At 43.3% G+C, this 23,551-nt stretch overlaps 1 pseudogene across 1 annotated transcript in view; it reads left to right on the top strand.

Annotated features, from left to right (window-relative positions):
• LOC143956391 (uncharacterized) overlaps nt 1–23,551 on the top strand; it is a 221,053-nt pseudogene that overhangs the window by 58,840 nt on the left and 138,662 nt on the right. The window contains exon 5 of the transcript XR_013269903.1: nt 12,618–12,759. The product of XR_013269903.1 is annotated as an uncharacterized LOC143956391 (transcript). The remainder of the gene's footprint in view (nt 1–12,617; nt 12,760–23,551) is intronic.

The raw sequence follows: 23,551 nt of genomic DNA on the forward strand, positions 1-23,551 counted from the left end.
GTGTGGATGGTGGAGGAGAGCTGTTGGAGAATGTAGTGTGGATGGTGGAGGAGAGCTGTCGGAGAATGTAGTGTGGATGGTGGAGGAGAACTGTCGGAGAATGTGGTGTGGATGGTGGAGGAGAGCCGTTGGAGAATGTAGTGTGGAAGGAGAGCTGTCAGAGAATGTAGTGTGGATGGTGGAGGGGAACGGTTGGAGAATGTAGTGTGGAGGGAAACGGTTGGAGAATGTAGTGTGGATGGTGGAGGAGAGCTGTTGGAGAATGTAGTGTGGATGGAGGAGGGAAACTGTTGGAGAATGTAGTGTGGATGGAGGAGGGAAACTGTTGGAGAATTTAGTGTGGATGGTGGGGGAGAGCTGTTGGAGAATGTAGTGTGGATGGTGGAGGGAAACTGTTGGTGAATGGTGGGGGAGAGCTGTCGAATGTAATGGGGATGGAGGCGCAGAGATGTTGGAGAATGTAGTGTTGGAGAGCATGTATTGTGTATGGTAGAGAAAAGCTGACAGCAAGTTATTGGGGATGATTTGTTATAACTGGAGAGTGCAAAATCTGGTGCAGCTCTGGACAGATAACAATCGCCTTCCAGGTTTTTTTATTTGTTACAGCTTAAAGGCAAACTACAGCCAAATTTTCTTCATTCTGCACTCCTGTGACCCGTTTTCAGCAGACAGCAGGCGGAACCCTGCTGTCGGGAGAAATCACAGAGCCGATCCAGGCTTAAGCAAGAGAGCGACCACATGGGCGGGGTCTGCCCATGAGCCTGGATCAGCCTCTCAGCGAGACTGACCGTGACTAGCTCTCTGCTCAGGGAGCCTTAAGAACCAAGCGATCAGCGGTGTTTGATCGCTTGGTTCTCAGTCTTAGAGGCGGCAGGGAACGGATGCAGCATCCACCTAGGTACTGTAACTATGAATCTGAAAAAACAAAACAAAAAAAACATACTTCTCTTTCAAATGAACAAGGTGAAGTTATGCTCTGATTGGCTATCATGCACAGTTCACTAAATTTTGTACTCTCAGTCTTAGCAAATCAACCCCACTGTGTGGATGGGATGGATTTTCTAGAGATTATAGTACAGATATTGGGAAAAGATGTATAATAGACAAAGAGTGCAGAGAGTGTTTAGTGATGTGGACTCTGCTGAGAGAACAATGTGTGTTAGGGATGTAATAACTGGTGAGAAAGGAGTATCTCTACCAGGGTTCGATATTATTGAGGAAACCCAATGTAGACTTTTCTGCATTGCTGTCATAGCTGCATATCGTTTACAATTTCATGCATTATTCCAAGGACCACGGCTATGGAATGCTCTACCTGCGGACATCCGCTCAGACGAAAACTATCTGGCCTTCAGGAAGAAGCTCAAGACCCATCTCTTCTGAAAACCCAGACGGACACTGGCGGCAAAAGCGCCCCTGAGGCGATTCCGTTTGCATATGTAGCTCTATACAAGTTCTTCATTCATTGCTGGTTATAGAATTTGCAGCACTGTAGGTGAAAATTATATTATGGAATATAAATTGGTAGTATGAGCAGTACCCCCCCCCCCCTCCCCCTGTCACCCCCATCCTCTTCCTCCATAATCACTGTGAGCTCTTTTATCTCCAGCAGACACTACATATACATATAGAGGGACATAAAAATGTGACGCTGATATTATTTTACCTTTACCACATTTCCTGTGATAGAAAACAGAGCCCATTCCACTGTCACTTCTGTCCCGCTTCACACCTCCTCCGCTACCATTAGCTGCACTGCCTCCACACCAACCAATCACACAATGAGATTACAGTCACCAGGCAGATTGTGATCTTAACAGAGAATCACCTCAGACCTCTCAACTACCACTTTTTTCACAGGAACCAATCACAGGGAGTGATCACAGTCACCGGGCAGATTCTACTCTCCACAGAGATTCACCTCAGACCTCCCCACAGTCACACACTATTATTACTATACATTTATATAGCTCTCACATATACCGCAGTGCTGTACATGGAAAACTGAACCAATCACATCATTCTCTGTACCAGAGGAGCTTACGCTCTAATGTCCCCCCACAGTCTCACACACTATTATTATTATACATTTATATAGCTCTCACATATACCGCAGTGCTGTACATGGAAAACTGAACCAATCACATCATTCTCTGTACCAGAAGAGCTTACACTCTAATGTCCCCCCACAGTCTCACACACTATTATTATTATACATTTAGCTCTCACATATATCGCAGTGCTGTACAGAGAACACTGAGCCAGTCACATCATTCTCTGTATCAGAGGAGCTTACACTCTAATGTCCCCCCACAGTCACACACTGTTATTATTATTATTATACATTTATACAGCTCTGACATATACCGCAGCGCTGCACAAAGAACACTGAGCCAGTCACATCATTCTTTGTACCAGAGGAGCTTACACTCTAATGTCCCCCCACAATCACACACTGTTATTATTATACATTTATATTAGGGGTGCACAGAAAGGACATTTTGTTGTCAAAAACAAAAATGAAGGACGCACTAGGCCAAAAACCGATACCGAAAATGAGTTTTTAAAAAAAAATGATATTTTATATACAATTGTATTATATTTGACTTTTTAACTCTCCTGGCGGTCTGATTATGTTTTTTTCCCCCTCATTACATTGTTTTGCATAGATATTTAGTGTTTTATATTGTAGGCCTGTAATTCTTATGCCGCGTACACACGAGCGGAATGTCCGACAGAAAAAGTGCGACGGGAGCTTTTCATCGTATATTCTGATTGTTTGTGTGCCCCATCGGGCTTTTTACGTCAAAAATTCTGACGGACCGAGAAATAGAACACGTTCTAAATATTTCCGTCGGGAACCAATTCCTATCGGGAAAACCGCTCGTCTGAATGCTGTTCCGACGGACCAAAAACAATGCATGGTCTGAAGCAAGTACGAGACGGAAGCTATTGGCTACTGAACTTGCTTTTTCTAGAACCGTCGTATGTGTTGTACGTCACCGGCTTCTTGGCGGTCGGACTTTGGTGTGATCGTGTGTACGCAAGACAGTTTCAGCGGAATTCCGTCGGAACTCCATCGGAAAAACCTTCAGAGTTTATTTTGACGGGAAAACTGGTCGTGTGCACAGGGCATAAGTAATAACTCACTTAAATCTGTCCAAACAAGAGTCTAGTAGACATCCAGGTTTTCTATCGATTTGAGCCCTCCGTCGAAAACTGCCCGCGAATGCGCAGAGCGGAAGGACACTCCAGCTGAGTCGCTGGTCAGCTGGAGTGACGTCACCATAGTGCATGCGCACATCGTAGGAGTTTTTTTTTTCTCCGACGGGCGATACCATTTCACGGCCACAACTGAAAGGTATGCAAAGAGCGGAGGGACACCGTAGATGTTAGATTATACCTCGCTGTAAACCCACGGCGCAACAGCAAGGCAGAATATGACAAATACGGTGTCCCTCAGCTGCTTGCAAAGCATTAAACTCCTGTCGAAAAAAAGGCTCCTACAATATGTGCATGCACTATGGTGACGTCACTCCAGCTGACCGGCAACTCAGCTGGAGTACCCTTCCGTTCTGCGTGTGCGTGGGCACTTTTCGACGGCAGGCACATCTCGACAGAACATCGGGCATGATAAAGTTTGAAACACGAAATCTTAAATTCTAATATAATAAATAATTATAAAAAATAATAACATAATAATAAAATTAATTTCCCCACAATTCACTTTCGCTGAATTCTGCAAGTGTTCTAATTTATTATCGCTGTGGTCTAAAACCACTCTTGAGGTTAAAGGACACTTTTACCATGGACAATCTCAAGTTTCCAGACAGAAAGAACAGTATATATATATATATATATATATATATATATATATACATGTATGCAGAGCACTGGACAAAGCACTAGGGACAAAAAGGGATGTGAAATGATTTCATACAGTAATGTAAGCTGTAAGATTGCAGTGTACTGTATGTGTTGTGTTTTTGTACTTTTTGAATTTGCCGCTGGGCTCCGCCCTATGCGTTGCGACACTCACAGGGAAGGGACAGCATTGGGCGAAGGACACGGCCCGGGGACACAGCGGGGGACATTGCAGGATCCTGGTAGGTAACTTAGACCAGGATCCTGATATGCAATCCCGAGTGTGGCTCGGGGTTACCACTAATGGTACTGAAATTTAACCCCCTAGCCACACTCGAGATTACTGCCAGGGAGGTTAATTAACCACTTAAGCCCTGGAAGATTTGCCCCCTGAATGACCAGGCCATTTTTTGCAATATGGCATTGCGTCGCTTTAACTGACAATTGCATGGTCGTGCGACGTTTTGTCCAAACGAAGGTATTTGATCACATCTGCGTTTTTTTTTTTTTTTTTGCTATAAACCAAAAAATTCACAATTGTGTAAAAAATTTATATTTTTTACTTTTTGCTATAATATATATACCCAAATTTTATTTTTTAAAAACGAATTTCTTCCTTTAGTTTAGGCCGATATGTATTCTTCTACATATTTTTGGTAAAAAAATCGCAATAAGTGTATATTTATTGGTTTGCGCAAAAGTTATAGCATCTACAAAATAGGGCATATATTTATGACATTTTTATTATAAATTTTTCTTTACCAGTAATTGCGGCGATCTGCGATTTTTATCGGGACTGCGACATTGCGGCAGACGTATTGTACACATTTGACACTTTTTTGGGACCAGTGACATTTATACAGCGATCAAAGCTAAAAAATAGCCACTGATTACTGTATAAATATCATTGGTAGGCAAGGGGTTAACACTAGGGGGCAATCAAGGGGTTAAATGTGTTACCTAGGGAGTGTTTCTAACTGTGAGAGGATGGGACTGCCTGGGGGAAGAGACCGATCGTTGTTCCTAAGCATTAGGAATAACTGATCAGTCTCCTCACCCCTGATATAATGGAGATCTGTCTATTTATATTGACAGAGTTCCGTTTTGTCTATCTCAGGAGCGATCACGGGTGCCCGGTGGACATTGCGACCACTGAGCATGTGCATCGACTCTGTCGTCGGGCACCCCCTAGTGCTCTTAAAGTGGCCGACGTACAGCTACGGAGGCTTGCCCAGGGGAGCCAACCTGCTGCAGTATAACTGTGGCGGATGGTCCTTAAGCAGTTAATATCATCAATTTAAATTAATATGTATTTGTTGTTGGCCATTATTGGCATCTTTAGTGCAAGAAAAGCTCAAGGAAAATGCAGTCTGCAGTCTCTAACCATCTCTTGTATCATTTCCTCAGTCTCTAACCATCTCTTGTATCACGTCTGCAGTCTCTAACAATCTCTTGTATCATATCTGCAGTCTCTAACCATCTCTTGTATCATGTCCACAGTCTCTAACCATCTCTTGTATCATGTCCACAGTCTCTAACCATCTCTTGTATCATGTCCACAGTCTCTAACCATCTCTTGTATCATGCCCTCAGTCTCTAACCAGCTCTTGTATCATGTCCTCAGTCTCTAAAAATCTCTTGTATCATGTCTCCAGTCTCTAACCATCTCTTGTATCATGTCCACAGTCTCTAACCATCTCTTGTATCATGTCCTCAGTCTCTAACCATTTCTGGTATCATGTCCTCAGTCTCTAACCATCTCTTGTATCATGTGTCCATTCTCTAACCATCTCTTGTATCATGTCCTCAGTCTCTAACCATTTCTGGTATCATGTCCACAGTCTCTGACCATATCTTGTATCATGTCCTCAGTCTCTAACCATCTCTTGTATCATGTCTCCAGTCTCTAACCATCTCTTGTATAATTTCTCCAGTCTCTAACCATCTCTTGTATCATGTCCTCAGTCTCTAACCATCTCTTGCAGTATGTCCTCAGTCTCTAATCATCTCTTGTATCATGTCCTCAGTCTCTGACCATCTCTTGTATCATGTCCCCAGCCTCTAACCATCTCTTGTATCATGTCTGCAATCTCTTACTTAAACTTAAACACTCTGCTAATAGAATTAGAAAAATTTCCATTCGGTGCACCTTTGGCTAACATGATATAGGAGATGGTCAGAGACTGTAGACATGATACAAGAGATCAATGCAGCCTCACTAGTTTCCATCAAATGTAGCTTCACCAGTGCCTGTCAGATGCAGCCTACCAGTCAGATGCAGCAGCATGGCTGTGCCCATCAGATGCAGAAGCCTGCCTGTGCCCGTCATGCAGCCTCACCGGTGCCTGTGCCCATCAGATGCAGCAGCCTGCCTGTGTCTGGATCAGAGCAGTGATCTCCGTGTGTCACAGAGCTGGATTTTTTATCAATTTTTTCACAAATAACACAGAGCTGGATTTAAATTGTCTGGGCCGCAGTAACAATGTCCCACCTCCTGTGATCATGTCACACTGATTCAATGCCCCGCCATTGGATCAGTGTGCCATCAGGACCTGGACCAGGATGATACTCTGCAATGGGTGGCACCCGGCAGTGCAGCCACCGCTACTGCGCATGCACAATTATCGGCTTTAATTATCTGCATTTTTTTTTCTTTCGGCAACATGACGAAAACATATGCAGCTTTAAAAAAAAAAATAGAAAAAAAGTGACAGTTTTTTCCATCTGAGAACAACGAGATTAGGAAATGAGAGTCACATGGCTAAAATAGAGATGTGTACACTTGTTTTAAAGCTTTCTATATTGAGCCTTATATGTTGTATTTAAGCTTGTAATATGTTTTTCATTATTTAGTTTCACCTTATACATTTTAAAACGCTATCAAAATGTTGTTCTTCATTTTAGTCTGGATTTTATCTGCGGTATAATCAGCTTGTGTAATCATGGATATAACATAGAGGAATGGATGATGAGGCAGCGAGCAAAATGCTGAAACATAATGTAGACTGCAGTACTTATATTAAACACAAGGTGGTGATCTCACCTCAAAATACATAGACAGGAAGTGATGTAAGGTAGAAAAATAAACAAAAACGTGAATTAGAAGGAAAAAACATTCCTGGAATTGGTAGAGATAAGGAGGTAATACGATTTCTTTCATATTTACAACCAGTAATATAGAGCCATTTATCCAACTGTCCATCCAGAGCCTCTGGTTTATAGACCGGATACATCCTAAATATAGAATAATGTATCCAACTGTCCATCCAGAGCCTCTGGTTTATAGACCAGATACATCCTAAATATAGAACCATTTATCCAACTGTCCATCCAGAGCCTCTGGTTTATAGACCGGATACATCCTAACCATTTATCCAACTGTCCATCCAGAGCCTCTGGTTTATAGACCAGATACATCCTAACTATAGAGCCATTTATCCAACTGTCCATCAAGAGCCTCAGGTTTATCGACCGGATACATCCTAAATATAGAGCCATTTATCCAACTGTCCATCCAGAGCCTCTGGTTTATAGACCAGATACATCCTAAATATAGAACCATTTATCCAGCTACCCATTACTAAAATCGCTGAACCCAGTCAATCTGAGTTTTTATAACTTTTATTTTGCTTTGGGACATAGTACTCTGGGTCATAGCCATCACAAGGTACAGAGCTGCTCAGATTGACTCAGTACATTATCTCCGTCATCTGAGCCATCTAATGATGACTCAGATCATAGTCATTTACAGACGCACTGGCTACCCATGTGAAATACATGTCTACTACTCCACAATTATTAAACAATATAACAACATATGGCAGTAGTAAAGTGTTTAAACAATGCACCTTTTAAACCCCCCCCCCCAGGATAGTGCAATTTGGCACCACCCACCATTTGGTGTCACTACATTGGTTGCCCCAGATCTTTTCCAATCACAGCAATGCTCCTGGTCTCTGCAGCAGCGGACATTGGAACACTATGTCCCTTTTCTCAGGAAGTTAGGGGGGAGTGGTGACATCACCCCCTCTGTCATGTGACAGTGCGTGGGCCTTGCAATTGGCTGTTACACTTGTGTAACTGTCATTGGGAGGAGGTCAAATGCTCCCACATACAGAAGCACCATGGGATCCCTGGTAGTGTGAGTATATCTGCGGGGAGAACTTAAGAAACATACTTTGTCCTGAATGTTTAAAATGAGACAAACTGTCATCAGACCATTATTTTTAACAATGTTCTTACCATAGGGTGTGCATCTAATGCATTTTATTCATTTTCATTACCTATAAAAGCCCCCCCCCCCCCCTGTTTTGATCTCCAAAATCCCTCTGACTGCTCATTGGAGCTCATAGGGCTCCACCTTTATGTGTTACGGCCTTCTTTTCCTGGATAAGCTGTTATATTTGTGATGCTGCTTATTGACTATCTTTGTGATATTATTTTTGGAGCGATGCGTAGACACCCAATACTGCTGCTGGCCGCTGCCAGGGCGGTCTTTAAGGCAGGGCAAAAGGGGCAGCTGCCCTGGGCCCTGCCATTGATGTGGGGCCCAAAGCAGCTTCCCCATACTTGTCAACTATCCCAGTTTAAATTCCATTGTCCCTTGAAGATTTAGTCCTGTGCTGTGTCCCGATATCTCAGTGTGAAGTGCTGATACTAATGCTGCCCAGCTCTGCCATATTGTTGTGTACAGATGACTCACCAGCGGACCCCATGTTTAGATGTAAATAACTGGCATTCATATTAAATAGCAGTGGCCGGCGGCAATGATATGTAAATAAAGGCGGCATTCATATGTATAGCATGCTCCCTTGCAATGAGGAGATGATGTGCTGTAACCTCTAGCAACTAATCAGTGAGCCATAATGTGTGCTGTAACCTCTAGCAACCAGTCAGCAAACAGTAATGATAAAGGTGGCATTCATATGTATAGCATGCTCCCTTGCAGTAAGGAGATGATGTGCTGTAACCTCTAGCAACTAACCGGTGAGCCATAATGTGTGCTGTAACCAGTAGCAACCAGTCAGTAAGCAGTAATGAGAAAGGCGGCATTCATATGTATAGCATGCTCCCCTGCAGTGAGGAGATGATGTGCTGTAACCTCTAGCAACCAATCAGTGAGCCTTAATGCATGCTGTAACCTCTAGCAACCAGTCAGTAAGCAGTAATGATAAAGGCGGCATTCATATGTATAGCATGCTCCCTGCAGTGAGGAAATGATGTGCTGTAACCTCTAGCAACTAATCAGTGAGCCTTAATGTGTGCTGTAACCTCTAGCAACCAGTCAGTAAGCAGTAATGATAAAGGCGGCATTCATATGTATAGCATGCTCCCTGCAGTGAGGAAATGATGTGCTGTAACCTCTAGCAACTAATCAGTGAGCCTTAATGTGTGCTGTAACCTCTAGCAACCAGTCAGTAAGCAGTAATGATAAAGGTGGCATTCATATGTATAGCATGTTCCCCTGCAGTGAGCAGATGTGCTGTAACCTCTAGCAACTAATCAGTGAGTGCTGTAACCTCTAGCAACTAATCAGTGAGCCTTAATGTGTGCTGTAACCTCTAGCAACCAGTCAGTAAGCAGTAATGATAAAGGCGGCATTCATATGTATAGCATGCTCCCCTGCAGTGAGGAGATGATGTCCTGTAACCTCTAGCAACCAATCAGTGAGCCTTAATGTGTGCTGTAACCTCTAGCAACCAGTCAGTAAGCAGTAATGATATGCTGTAACTGCTGGCAACCAATCACACTGTCTGATCTGATACAGTAAACTGATTTTAAGCCTAGCTGCTATTTATTGTATGTCTCAGAGCAGGTGGGAAGTGAAATTGCATAGGGGGGGCTCAAGAATTTTTTTGCCCAGGGTCCAATCAATATTAAAGATAACCCTGGCCGCTGCCATCTTGGATGTGATCTCAGCAGACTCAGAGCTGGCACTCAAGTGGCACTTTATAGCAGTAGCTCCCAAACTCCTTTCCAACCTTAGATACCCCTAACAAGCCGTGCTTTGGTAATTTCCCTTAGATATAATAGCTGTCATAAATACCAAGCAGTTGAAATTGATTTAAAGCAATTAAGCAAGGTGAAGGAAATCCTGAAAACTTGACCTGTTGGGGGTAAGATTTTGTTCGCATTGGCGTCCAAACTTGGAGGGCCATTTTTACCCACACAGGTGTGCATCTCCGTGCAGGTAGTCCCAGTGATGTCAGTTGGGGCACAGTGGCTCCATAAGACACAGACAATGATCCCATTCAGACATCCATGTGGGTGGAGGTGTACGGCCACAAATGTCCATTGTCTTAATTTAAAATGCATCTCTACTTGTCTGTGAGTTATAGCGATCAGCGGGTCTGTAATATGATCTGTCTACAGAGATCAGAGTCTTGTATGGATCACATGATCTCATCAATGAGGATGGAGGAGGATCGAAGTTACATGACTGAGAAGATATTAAACCTCACCCTGCAGATCATCTACCTGCTGACCGGAGAGGTGAGGAGGATTCTGGGAGGTCACATGACATCACTCTTATCTCTATTAATAAAACACAGACCTGACCGGAGAGGTGAGGAGGATTCTGGGAGGTCACATGACATCACTCTTATTTCTATTAATAAAACAGACCTGACCAGAGAGGTGAGGAGGATTCTGGGAGTTCACATAACATCACTCTTATCTCTATTAAAGCGTTTGTATACCCGCTGAAGTTTTTTTTTTTTACTCACCTGCAAAGGAAAAGGCATAATGAGCTAGTATGCATCGTATACTAGCTCATTATGAAATACTTACCTTAGAAGGAAGCCCCAACATCTGGCCTGATCCACGCCGAGAGAGCTGACATGTTCCTTCGACGTTTCTTCTGGGTATCGCAGCTCCGGCGCTGTGAGTGGCCGGAGCCGTGAAACCGTCACTCCCGTGCATGCGCACGGGAGATTTCTCCCGGGCAGGGTCCGGCGTCTGCCAGACTTTCAGCCGAGAATCCCCTGTGCCCATGCGCCGCTGCAGTCAGCGGTGCATTGCGAGGGGAATATCTCCTAAACCGTACAGGTTTAGGAGACATTTTTTTTACCTACAGGTAAGCCTTATTATAGGCTTTCCTGTGGGTAAAAGTCCCAAAATTGACTATACAACCACTTTAATAAAACAGACCTGACCGGAGAGGTGAAGAGGATTCTGGGAGGTCACATGACATCACTCTTATCTCTATTAATAAAACACAGACCTGACCAGGGAAGTGATCTCTAGCTCTATTAAAGCAGAGTTCCACCCACTTTTTCAACTAGATCTTAAAGGAAAGACTACCCCTCCACTACTCGTTTTTGGCTATTGATTTTTTCTTCTCCTTCCTACCTTTATCGAAGTGCCTTGTGTACTTCTGTCCCAGCATCGCCGTGCCCCAGGGCATCATTTCCTGCTGCTCGCCTGCTGCCTTCTGGGACCTGTGTGTGTTCCAGAAGACAACAGAGCCATTCAAATCGTCAGTGAAGCCTGAAGGCTCCACTTCCGGTTTCCCTTATGCCGCGTACACATGACCGTTTTTTCCATCAGAATAAACTCTGACGGTCTTTCCGACGGAGTTTGGCTGAAACAGACTTGCCTACACGGGATCACACCAAAGTCCATACATTTAGAACGTGATGACGTACAGCGGGACTAGAAAAAGGAACTTCAGTAGCCAATAACTGCCCTTGCGTCGTTTTTGGTCCGTCGGAATAGCACACATACGAACTGTTTCCCCGATAGGAATTGATTCCGTCGGAAAGATTTAAAACATGTTCTATTTCTAGGTCCATCAGAATTTTTGAAAAAAAAAAATCTGATGAAGCCCACACACGATCGGAATATCCGATCAACTGATTCCGTCTGACTTTTTCTGCCCGGAAAGTCCGACCGCGTGTACACGGCATTAGAATGGCGGCGGCTGCACCCGATCCGATCGATGGATCGGCCTCGGGGGGGTTGACAATGCAGGCTCCGTGCACAGGTAAGTGACCTTATTAAAAGTCAGCAGCTACAGTGTTTGTAGCTGCTGACTTTAAAAATTGGGGGGCTGGAACACTGCTTTAATAAAACAGACCTGACTGGAGAGGTGAGGAGGATTCTGGGAGGTCACATTACATTATTGTTGCTCTTTCAATGCAGATTTTTCCTTCGTTGAAGTCTGGTGACCATCTAACCATCACAGTGCCTTCACCACATTCCTTGAAATCCAAGAGGAACAATGATAAAAAGATTTTGGACATCACTAACGAAATCATTGATCTGCTGACAGGAGAGGTGAGCGGGGCCGGGAATTCTGGGACATTATCCAGTAACAGACAAGGGATGTGTCTGGATGGTGACTGTATCATTGTGTGTGTCAGGTTCCTATAAGGTGTCAGGATGTCACAGCCTCTGTGGAGGAGTATTTAGAAGGACACAAGGATCTCTACAAGGACGTCATTAGGCCCCTCACATCACCGGGTAAGAGGAGACTTTATTGTAAAGGAGAGAGCAGTACGGAGGCTCCACCTAGATCCCCCATCATCTGATAAACACATAGAAACAATGTATTCAGTCAGTGTGTGTGTTTCCTACAGATGGGTCCAGTAATGGGAACCCACCAGAGAGATGTCCCCGTCCTCTGTTTTCCACACAGGAAGATCATACCATCCCTCACCATCATCAGGTAGATAGGACTGAGCATGTAGACCACAAAAAGGTATTCTTAGCTATGAGAAAACATTATTCTGTGTGACTTCTGTGAGTTTTAGGGTGAAGAAATTAAAGTCATCAAAGTTGAAGTTAAAGAGGAAGAAGAAGAGAGGTTGGTGAGTGGAGATCAGCAGTCTATGGAGGAGGGGGAGATGACTATGGAAAGTAAACAGGAGGAATCTTCTCTACATATGGACACAAGTAAGTAATAAACACTAAATACAGAAACAATTGACATTTCCATGTTACATCTGTGAGTATAAGCCCTTGTACACACGGTCGGAGATTCCGTCGGAATGTTTCCTACCGGAGCGTTTTGTCAGATATTCCGACTGTGTGTGGTCTGCATCAGACTGTTTCCGTCGGAATATCCGTCGTACCAACTTTTCCAACTTGCCGGAAATATTTTCAGACAAAATGCTCCGATCGGACATACTCCGATCATGTGTAGGCTACTCCGACGGACAAAGTGCCACGCATGCTCAGATCAAATTCCTAGACCAAAGCTATTGGCTACTAGCCTGAACGTAATCCCGTTGTAACGAAATAACGTCATCACGTTATGTACAATCGGATTTTCCGCCAACTTAGTCCGACCGTGTGTATGCAACATCACTTCCGGACCTGGTCCGGAATTAATCCGTCGGAATAACTCCGACGGATTTGGTTGTCGGAATCTCCGACCGTGTGTACAAGGGCTTAGGTACTGTATGTATTTAGATCTTTTCAAAAGTCCATTTAGTTCACCCTGCCAAAAAAAATAAAAAATCGAAAAATACATAACTGACCAAGAGGTAAGCAGAAAAAGCATGTAAAAGCTTGTCCAAATTTGCTCAAAGAAGGATTAAATAATTCCTTCCTGATTCCAAAGCAACCAGATCATGGTATAAAAAGTCCATCTCCATTCCTCAATATAACGTCATGTTCCCAACAAATGAGGAGGAGATACTGTACACCATATGAAAGGTCCATCTCCATTCCTCAATATAACGTCATGTTCCCAACAAATGAGGAGGAGATACTGTACACCATATGAAAGGTCCATCTCCATTCCTCCATATAACGTCATGTTCCCAACAAATGAGGAGGAGATACTGTACACCATATAAAAGGTCCATCTCCATTCCTCAATATAATGTCATGTTCCCAACAAATGAGGAGGAGATACTGTACACCATATGAAAGGTCCATCTCCATTCCTCAATATAACATCATGTTCCGAACAAATGAGGAGGAGATACTGTACACCATATGAAAGGTCCATCTCCATTCCTCAATATAACGTCATGTTCCTAACAAATGAGGAGGAGATACTGTACACCATATGAAAGGTCCATCTCCATTCCTCAATATAGGGTGGGGGTGGAGTAATAGCTAAAACTCCAGTTATTTTTGATATACTGACATTTTTAAATTTCATTCCAACAGATGGATGTGATGTGAGGAATTCCTCGGAGAGACGTCTTCTATTATCTGCTGATTGTAAGTCAGAAGATAATGTCATCACACAGGATCCTCCCGGAGGAAATCCAAATACACAAAATATACATCACAGACCTTCCTGTCCGGAGACATCAATGAATCCCTCTGATCAGGGGGAATCTTCTCATCAATCACATACTATGATTGGAAATATCCATGTAAGATCTCACACTGCAGATCCATCAACAGATCCTTCTAATCCTGAGGAATCTTCCTCACCCCATGAAGGAGATCACCGAGGTGACAATCTATTCTCATGTTCAGAGTGTGGAAAATGTTTCACTCAGAAAGGAACCTTAGTTAGACACCAAGAGATTCACACAGGTAACCGTCCCTTTTCATGTCCAGAGTGTAAAAGATCTTTCCTTTATAAAGAAGTCCTTGTTAGACACCTGAGAGTTCACACGGGTGAGCGTCCCTATTCGTGTTCAGAGTGTGGGAAATCTTTCACTGTGAAAGGAACCCTTGTTAGACACCAGAAGATTCACACAGGTAATCGTCCGTTTTCATGTTCAGAGTGTAAAAAATCCTTCCTTTATAAAGAAGTCCTCGTTAGACACCTGAGAAGTCATATGGGTGAGCGTCCCTATTCATGTTCAGAGTGCGGAAAATCTTTCACACAGAAAGGAAGCCTTGATGAACACCAGAAAATTCACACAGGTGAGCGTCCCTATTCATGTCCAGAGTGCGGGAAATCTTTCACTAGAAAAGGAGACTTTGTTAGACACCAGAAAACTCACACAAGTGAGCGTCGTTATTCATGTACTGAGTGCGGGAAATGTTTTACTCAGAAAAGACACCTTGTTAAACATCAGAGAACACACACCGCACAGTATCCTCAGTGCATTCAGACTGCGGTAAACGTTTTACAGATAAAAGTCTAATTAGAATTCAAAGCCACCTATCTTATTCTATACATTGACAAATGTATGATGGTTTTACTATTGGAACTGTTTAGTCCAAAGAACAACTATAGGAAGAAAATACTTCATTTATAAAGGGGCGCACCCTGGCAAAAGTGATATTAAATATATAGGTGAAGTGTGATGGACCGAGTCTTCTCTTGGCTGCTTGTATTTTTCCGAGACTCCAATGGTGAGATGTTCCTCCTGCAGTTTCTGCCCCCACTTTGCGGTATCCCCCTTCTCCTTTGTAATTTTGCATACTTTAAAATAAAAATACAATCCAGAGAGTGGTAGCCCCTCATAATAGGTAACCGGGGGGTATACAAGGATATGAGTATTCCAGGGAGCACTTGTAACTTGATGAACCTTAGATTCTCCTGGGAGGGGGGGCAAGTAGGCCCAAATGGTGTACAATTCACATCACAGTACATTGGGGCCTTAGAGAAAATATCAGCATTTTTAAGGGGCTGGTTTGATTGTTATATACAGAGCCTTGAAAAAGTATTCATCTACCCTTGTCATTTTCCACATTTTGTCATGCTACAACCAAAAATCCCAACCACGACACTTCCTGCCTGGAGTTTGCATGTTCTCCCTGTGCCTGCCTGGGTTTCCTCTGGGTACTCCGGTTTCCTCCCACACTCCAAAGACATGCTGGTAGGTTAATTGGCTTCTGTCCAAAATTGGCCCAAGTATATGAGTGGGGACCTTGGATTGTGGGCTCCTTGAGGTTAGGGATAGGGTTGTCACCTTTTCTTCAAGCCAAACCTGAACACTTTAGCGGCACAGGGCACATTTGTTTTCGTAGTATACACAATGGGGTTATAAAAGACCTGGGACACCTTTGGGTGCCCCAAGGAGCAAACAGTGGGTGTGGCCAAACTGCTCTTTCTGATATCATGCCCCCCCCCAGTGATGCCAAACCTGCCCCCAGACAGCGGCCCGCAGCTCCCGAATGGCAACAGATTTTTGTGTGACTACAGTGGAACCTTGGTTAATGAGTAACGTGGTTAACAAGCGTTTTGAAAGACGAGAAACTTTTTTTTTTATTTATTCTGACTCGGCAGAAGCAGAATTCAAGCTAATGGGGTGTGCAGTACCACATTTGGCCAGAGGTGCAGGGGGCACCGGTGACACTCGGAACTGTTTGGAGCCATTTGGAAATACATAGAATCACTTGGAAATACTCAGAAACACTCAGTTCTCAGGCTTTCTGAGTTCAGTCGAGCTGTCCTTGGTTATTTCTGGCGCCCGCCCCCCCCCCCACCTCTGGCCACATGCTGTGTTGCATGCAATAGAAGTCAATGCGGAACAAATTATCTTTGTTTCCATTGACTTCTGTGGGGAAACTCATTTTGATATGCGAGTGCTTCATTCTCCTGGAGCGGGTTATGCTCGTAATCCAAGGTTCCACTGTATCTCCGTTACTTGAGGAGCCAAAGCCCAGTCTATATAATGTGTCCGGGTTTCAGTCAGTCTGACAAGATTCCAAACCCGAACTGTCCGGGTGAATCCTGGACAGGTGGCAACCCTAGGTAGGGACCAATGTGAGTGTGCAATGTACAGGGATAGGGACAATTGTAGACACTCACTCAGGTTGAACTGGATCTACTGGTGTCTTTATTCAACCTTACTAACTATGTAAAACGTAAATGTGTTTTATTGGGATGTTACATGATAGACTAATACCCTTAAATCCAACACAGAACAGTCTGATCGGCCTGTTACCGACCACTGAAGTAACCGATCAGACTGTTCTGTGTTGGATGCCAGAGGAGAGATATTGCGTGTAATAGACCCCAGATCTATCCATAAAGAGGACTTGTCATGGCCCATGCTTTCACAAGGAATGTTGTTCATCCCTTGTGATAGCAATAAAGTTGATTTAAAAAAAATGAAAGGGACAGTGTAAAAAAAAAAAAAAAACTCCCCCTGTCCTCCATGCTCATGTGCAAATACGAAAGAATGCGTAAGTACTGCACATGAACAGTAATTGCACCACACAAAGGATGTATCATCACGAACGTTAGAAAGGGACCAATAATTCTAGCTCCAGACCTCTTGTGTAACTCTAAACTGCTAAGCTGTAAAGGCTTTTAAAGTGTGGCCTATGGAGGTTTTTAGGTACTGTAGTTTGGCACTATTTCACTAATTCATCGGGGCTAAAAACAGGATGATGCAGGCCTTTCCAATCCAAGCGCTGACCTGTTTTTAGCGCTGATAAAGGGTGTTGAGCCCCCGAAACACTGTCATAGTATTTGGTCAATGAAAAACTATCTGCTATTTTGTATGAGGAAGTAGAGAAATAAAAAAATACAACCCCTGGATTTTAAATTATTTAGGGGGGTGATCAAAATTACCTGTTGTGGTCACTCTAACTGGCATCTAGCTATCACTCGGAGGTCCACCCTGTGGGCGCGGGATAGCCCCTGGGCCAGCTCCAACCCAGTACTTGTTCCCCTCCCGTCCACTCCTCTCTTTTTTCTTTTTTTTTATTCTCGTTACTTTTCTTACTTTTTTGCCTGGACTATGTCTAAATTATGTTTCACAGGGTTCGCTATCTGTTATGGGGTTCTTTTCAACCCCCTTTCATGGGGCAATGTAACTTTTTAAAGCTACATGTATTACAGTTATGCTTCCCTTACTTTTTTGGGGGGGCTTGACTCCCTTACGTTATGTGCCTTTTTGGTGCTCACACTCTTGCTTCTCATCTTCGGATGGAGGAATGGTTGTCATCTGTTTTTTTTTTTTGTGGGCCGGGAAAAAATAGTTCTGAAGTTATAGGTGCCTATTGTTTACCATCAATGTAAGATTGAAGTTGTTTTCTCTACTGCAGTTTGATCATAGGCCAATGTAAAACATACTGTAGTCCTTGTTTGATAAGTGTACTATCACTTTTCTAAAACCTCCAATAAAAATGATTGAAACTGAAAAAATTTGATATTTTAAAAAAGACTAAAAAGTAAGAAAGAAAAAAAAAAAAGTCGGGCCCCCCCCCCCCCCCCGACTTTTTATTTTTTCTTTCTTACTTTTTCAAGGGGAAGTTTCGAGGGGAAGTTTGTGTCTGATTTGTGTCTGATTTTGATGTATACAAAAGAAACAATTTTAATAAAGAAATAAAGTTTAAAAAAAAAAAGTCCGTACAAGCTGGTGCTCCAATCATTTCAAAACTTCAACTAATATGGTGTTGGACCGCCTTTTGCATCCAAGCCGGCCTGAGTTCTCCTGGGAATTGAAAAATGTAAGTCTTGCATAGTGGATAATGGAATCTGTTGCCACTCTTCATGGAAAAAATCATCACAGTTCTCACAGAGATGTTAGAGGCAGAAAACTAGCCTTAACCATGTTCTCCAAAATGACCACAGTGGCTCTATGATATTGAGGTCTGGTGACAGCGACACAAGGGGAAAGTGTGAGACTTCGTCTGCACACTCGTCAAATCACAGTTTGACAACACCAGCTGTGTGAATCGGAGCATTATGGTCTTGGTAAATGGCGCAGTCTTCAGGAAACAATGTCTGTGCCATGGGGTGCACATGGTCGGCCAAAAGTTGTGTATCTGCTTCTCTTGCTTCTCCTCCTGCACATATACGTCGGCAGAATGGCACGGCTGGGCACAAGCACGTGCCGGTACGTTGCTATTTAAGTGCCCAGCCGTAGGTTAGGAGCACGCTCCCGACACGGTCCTGAGCTCCGTGACCGTGGTGGCGGGACCAGCGGACCCGATCGCCGCTAGTGTCCCGCGATCGGGTCACAGAGCTGAAGAACGAGGAGAGGACTGTGTAAACAAACCTCTCCCCCGTGCTTCCTACTGTGGCTGTCACCGATCATCTGGTCGCTGATATAGGGAAAGACGATCAGTGATGTCACATGCCAGGCCACGCCCCCTACAATAAAAAAAAAACACATAACGTCACACATAACCCCTCCTCGCCCCTAATGGTTAACTCCTTCACTGCCAGTGTCATTTACACAGGAATCAGTGCATTTAAATAGCACTGATTGCTGTATAAATGACAATGGTCCCAAAAATGTCTAATGTGTCCGCCATATTGTCGCAGTCACAATAAAAATCGCTAATCGCTGCCATTACTAGTAAAAAAAATATTTTTTAATAAAAATGCTATAAAACTATCCCCTATTTTGTAAACGCTATAACTTTTGCGAAAACCAATCAATAATCGCTAATTGCGATTTTTTTTTTACCAAAAATATGTAGAAGAATACGTATCGGCCTAAACTGAGGAAAAAATGTTTTTTTTTATATATTTTTAGGGGATATTTATTATAGCAAAAAGTAAAATTTTTTTAATTTTTTTCAAAATTGTCGCTGTATTTTTGTTTATAGCGCAAAAAATAAAAACCGCAGAGGTGATCAAATACCACCAAAAGAAAGCTCTATTTGTGGGGAAAAAAGGAAGCCAATTTTGTTTGGGAGCCACGTTGCACAACCGCGCGATTGTCAGTTAAAGCGACGCAATGCCGAATCGCAAAAAGGGGCCTGGTCCTTTGGCTGCGAATTGGTCCAGGGCTTAAGTAGATATAGTCATTGGCGGTGACTCTACCTTTTAAGGGGATGATGGGGCCTGTAGAATACCAAGATATGGCTGCCTAAACCATGATTGCACAGCCACCATGCTTTACCGTTGGCACAAGACAGTCCTGGTCGTAAGTTTGGGATGGTGTCCAGCACACGTCAACACATCCGGTGTCCTATTGTCTCTTTCGGTCAGTTGTCCGCGTAGACCGCGCTTATGCTTATCAGACGAAGTTTATATGCCATCCTAACTTTTGATACTGTACCTCACGACACCGCAAATAACTTGGCATCTTCAGTCACAGAGGCACCAGCTAAGCGGGCACCAACAATTTGCCAGGTCCAGAGGGCCGCATCATTCATTCACAATTTCCTGTGAATGAATGCCTACATGTTCCATCAGCTGTTGAGGCAGATGGCTTGTAGTTCTCAGTGAACTGCCATGGTGCTGGTGAGTGCTCCAGGAGTGGGTGAATGCTCCCTGCTCTCACGTAACTGCCTGCCCATAGGAGGTACGGGCAGACAGCTATGCTGAGAGTCTGCAGGAGGCTGAGTTTGTGCCTATGATCTACTGATCACAGGTGCGATGCTCTGCAGGCTCCAGAAAACAAAAAATGCTAATTTTTTTCACCAGCAAAAAAAAAATTTGCAGTCATTTTATTTTTCTTGAAAAAGGTGAATTTATCCTGTAAAGTTTTCTATATGGAACATTATATGTTATATTTCAGCTTGTAATATCTCATTCATTTTTTAATTTAACATTTATCAGAATGTTGTCCATTTTATTTTGGTGTGGATTTTATCTTGGCTATAATCTGCTTGTGTATTCATGGATATAACAGAGGAATGAATGATGTAGCAGGGGACAAAATGCTGAAACATAATGTAGACTGCAATATTTAAATTTACCACAAGATGGTGATGTCAGTTCAGAAATACACAGACAGGAAGTGATGTAAGGTAAAGACAGGAAGTGGTGTAAGGGAGACACAGGAAGTGATGTGGAAATAGTAACAGGAAGTTCCAGGTGAAAGGTGAATTGGAAGGACATAAAGAGGAAACATGGCTGAAACCGGTGGAGCAGAGGAGGTAATGAGATTCTGATAATATTTACACCCAGTAACCCCCCTTCGTGGCTGTCCTCTTCTTCCATAGTCACTTAGACATCTTTTATCTCCAGTAGATGCCACCATAAACGTTTATAAAGGGTTATAATATGTAAACCAATACAACCTAAATATAGAGCCATTTATCCAACTGTCCATCCAGAGCCTCTGGTTTATAGACCAGATATATCCTAAATATAGAGCCATTTATCCAACTGTCCATCCAGAGCCTCTGGTTTATATACCAGATCCATCCTATATATAGAACAATTTATCCAACTGTCCATCCAGAACCTCTGGTTTATAGACCAGATACATCCTAAATATAGAACCTTTTATCCGACTGTCCATCCAGAGCCTCTGGTTTATATACCAGATCCATCCTATATATAGAACCATTTTTCCAACTGTCCATCCAGAGCTTCTGGTTTATAGACCAGATACATCCTAAATATAGAACCTTTTATCCGACTGTCCATCCAGAGCCTCTGGTTTATAGACCGGATACATCCTAAATATAGAACCATTTATCCAACTGTCCATCCAGAGCCTCTGGTTTATAGACCAGATACATCCTAAATATAGAACCTTATATCCGACTGTCTATCCAGAGCCTCTGGTTTATAGACCAGATACATCCTAAATATAGAACCATTTATCCGACTGTCCATTCAGAGCCTCTGGTTTATATACCAGATCCATCCTATATATAGAACAATTTATCCAACTGTCCATCCAGAGCCTATGGTTTATAGACCAGATACATCCTAAATATAGAACCTTTTATCCGACTGTCCATCCAGTGCCTCTGGTTTATAGACCAGATACATCCTAAATATAGAACCATTTATCCGACTGTCCATCCAGAGCCTCTGGTTTATATACCAGATCCATCCTATATATAGAACCATTTTTCCAACTGTCCATCCAGAGCTTCTGGTTTATAGACCAGATACATCCTAAATATAGAACCTTTTATCCGACTGTCCATCCAGAGCCTCTGGTTTATAGACCGGATAGATCTTAAATATAGAGCCATTTATCCAACGTTACTAAAATCGCTGAACCCAGAGCCTCTGTGTTTACACACACAGGGAGGCATAGGTGTGCACCCCCATACAGGCAGTCCCAGTCATGTTAGTTGGGACCCAACAGCATTTAATAATGAATTTCTAGTTGTCTATGAGTTCTAATGATCAGCAATGCCGTTATATTATCTGTCTACAGAAATCAGAGTCTTGTATGGATCACACAATTACATCAGTGGGGATGGAGGAGGACTCGAGTGACATGACCGAGAGGATAATGGACCTCACTCTGGAGATCATCTACCTACTGACCGGAGAGGTGAGGAGGATTCTGGGAGGTCACATGACATCACTCTTATCTCTATTAATAAAACACAGACCTGACTGGAGAGGTGAGGAGGATTCTGGGAGGTCACATAACATTTTGGTTGCTCTTTGAATGCAGAGTTGTCCTCCAGTGAAGTCTGGTGACCATCTAACCATCAGAGTGCCTTCACCTCACTCCTTGAAGCTCAAGAAGAACAATCGCAAAAAGATTCTAGAAGTCACCAAGAAGATCGCTGAGCTACTGACAGGAGAGGTGAGTTGCTGGGAATTCTCAGTCACTATCCAGTAACAGACAAGGGATGTGTCTGGATGGTGACTGTATCCTTGTGTGTGTTAGGTTCCTATAAGGTGTCAAGATGTCACTGTCTATTTCTCCATGAAGGAATGGGATTATTTAGAAGAACACAAGGATCTCTACAAGGACATCATGGTGGAGAATCAGCCGCCTCTCACATCACCGGGTAAGAGGAGACTTTATTTTAAAGGAGAGAGCAGTACGGAGGTTCCACCTAGATCCCCCATCATCTGATAAACACATAGAAACAATGTATTCAGTCAGTGTGTGTGTTTCCTACAGATGGATCCAGTAATGGTAAGCCACAAGAGAAATGTCCCCTTCCCCTGTACTCCCAGAAACCCACACAGGAAGATCACACCATCCCTCACCATCATCCGGTAGATGGATCCAGTAAAAGAAACCCACCAGAGAAATGTCCCCGTCCTCCATATTCCCGGGATTCTACACGGGAACATCAAACCATCCCTCACCGTCATCAGGTAGGTGGACTCGGTGTATAGATCACATACCTTGTTCTGAACTTTGTGAGATGACTTTCTTTGTGAGATGACTTCCCTTGCTTTAATGTGTACTTTTAAGCCTTTGATCCCTCCATCCATACTCAGAGTTCAGTGCTTGTTTATGCCTAGGGTTGTAGGGGGATATACTTATCTGATACCCACTCCATAGCCTTGCATTGGACATCATGACGCCGAGGGACATGTCCACCACTGAAGTGTGGGGGGGCACCATCTGTCAGAGGAGTGGAGAAGGGTAAGAAAAGGTGCTTCTCCTCTTCCCTAGAACATTCGACCCATTATCTCTTGCAGTACGGGTGCAACCCCACTGCAAAGGATCATTTTTGTTATGTCCTCCAGGGTTGGGAATTAAAGGCGAAGCAGCATTCAGATGATCTCATCTCTCTCACTTTGCTCTCTCCTCTTGTCAGCATGTACTTTGTTAGCCCTGCAGCAGAGCCTATCGGGTCCTTAGTCTGCTTCCCCCGGTCTGAGCTCTGCTGCACAAGGGTCAGCAACTTACACTGCTTGCAGTAATAAAAATACAACTTATTTAATGATGCATGAAGGATTGCAGAGCTGCATTGAATTTTCTGTCTTTCATATCTGCCTGACGTTAATAGAGTTTTTAATTTTTGGGGGGGTTTAGGCTGAAGAGCTGCTTAATATAAAAATTAAAGTGGAAGAAGAAGAAACGTACGTGGGGCATGGTCAGCCGTCCATGCCGGAGGTTGGGATAATGACGAAGAGTGAACAGGAAGAATCTTTTCTACTTATCGATGAAGGTAAGGAACAGAGACTATGGAGGAAAAA

Source organism: Lithobates pipiens, unplaced genomic scaffold (assembly GCF_037356315.1).
Source record: "Lithobates pipiens isolate NorthernLeopardFrog02 unplaced genomic scaffold, aLitPip1_a1.2 Scaffold_35, whole genome shotgun sequence".
Classification (NCBI taxonomy): Eukaryota; Metazoa; Chordata; class Amphibia; order Anura; family Ranidae; genus Lithobates; species Lithobates pipiens.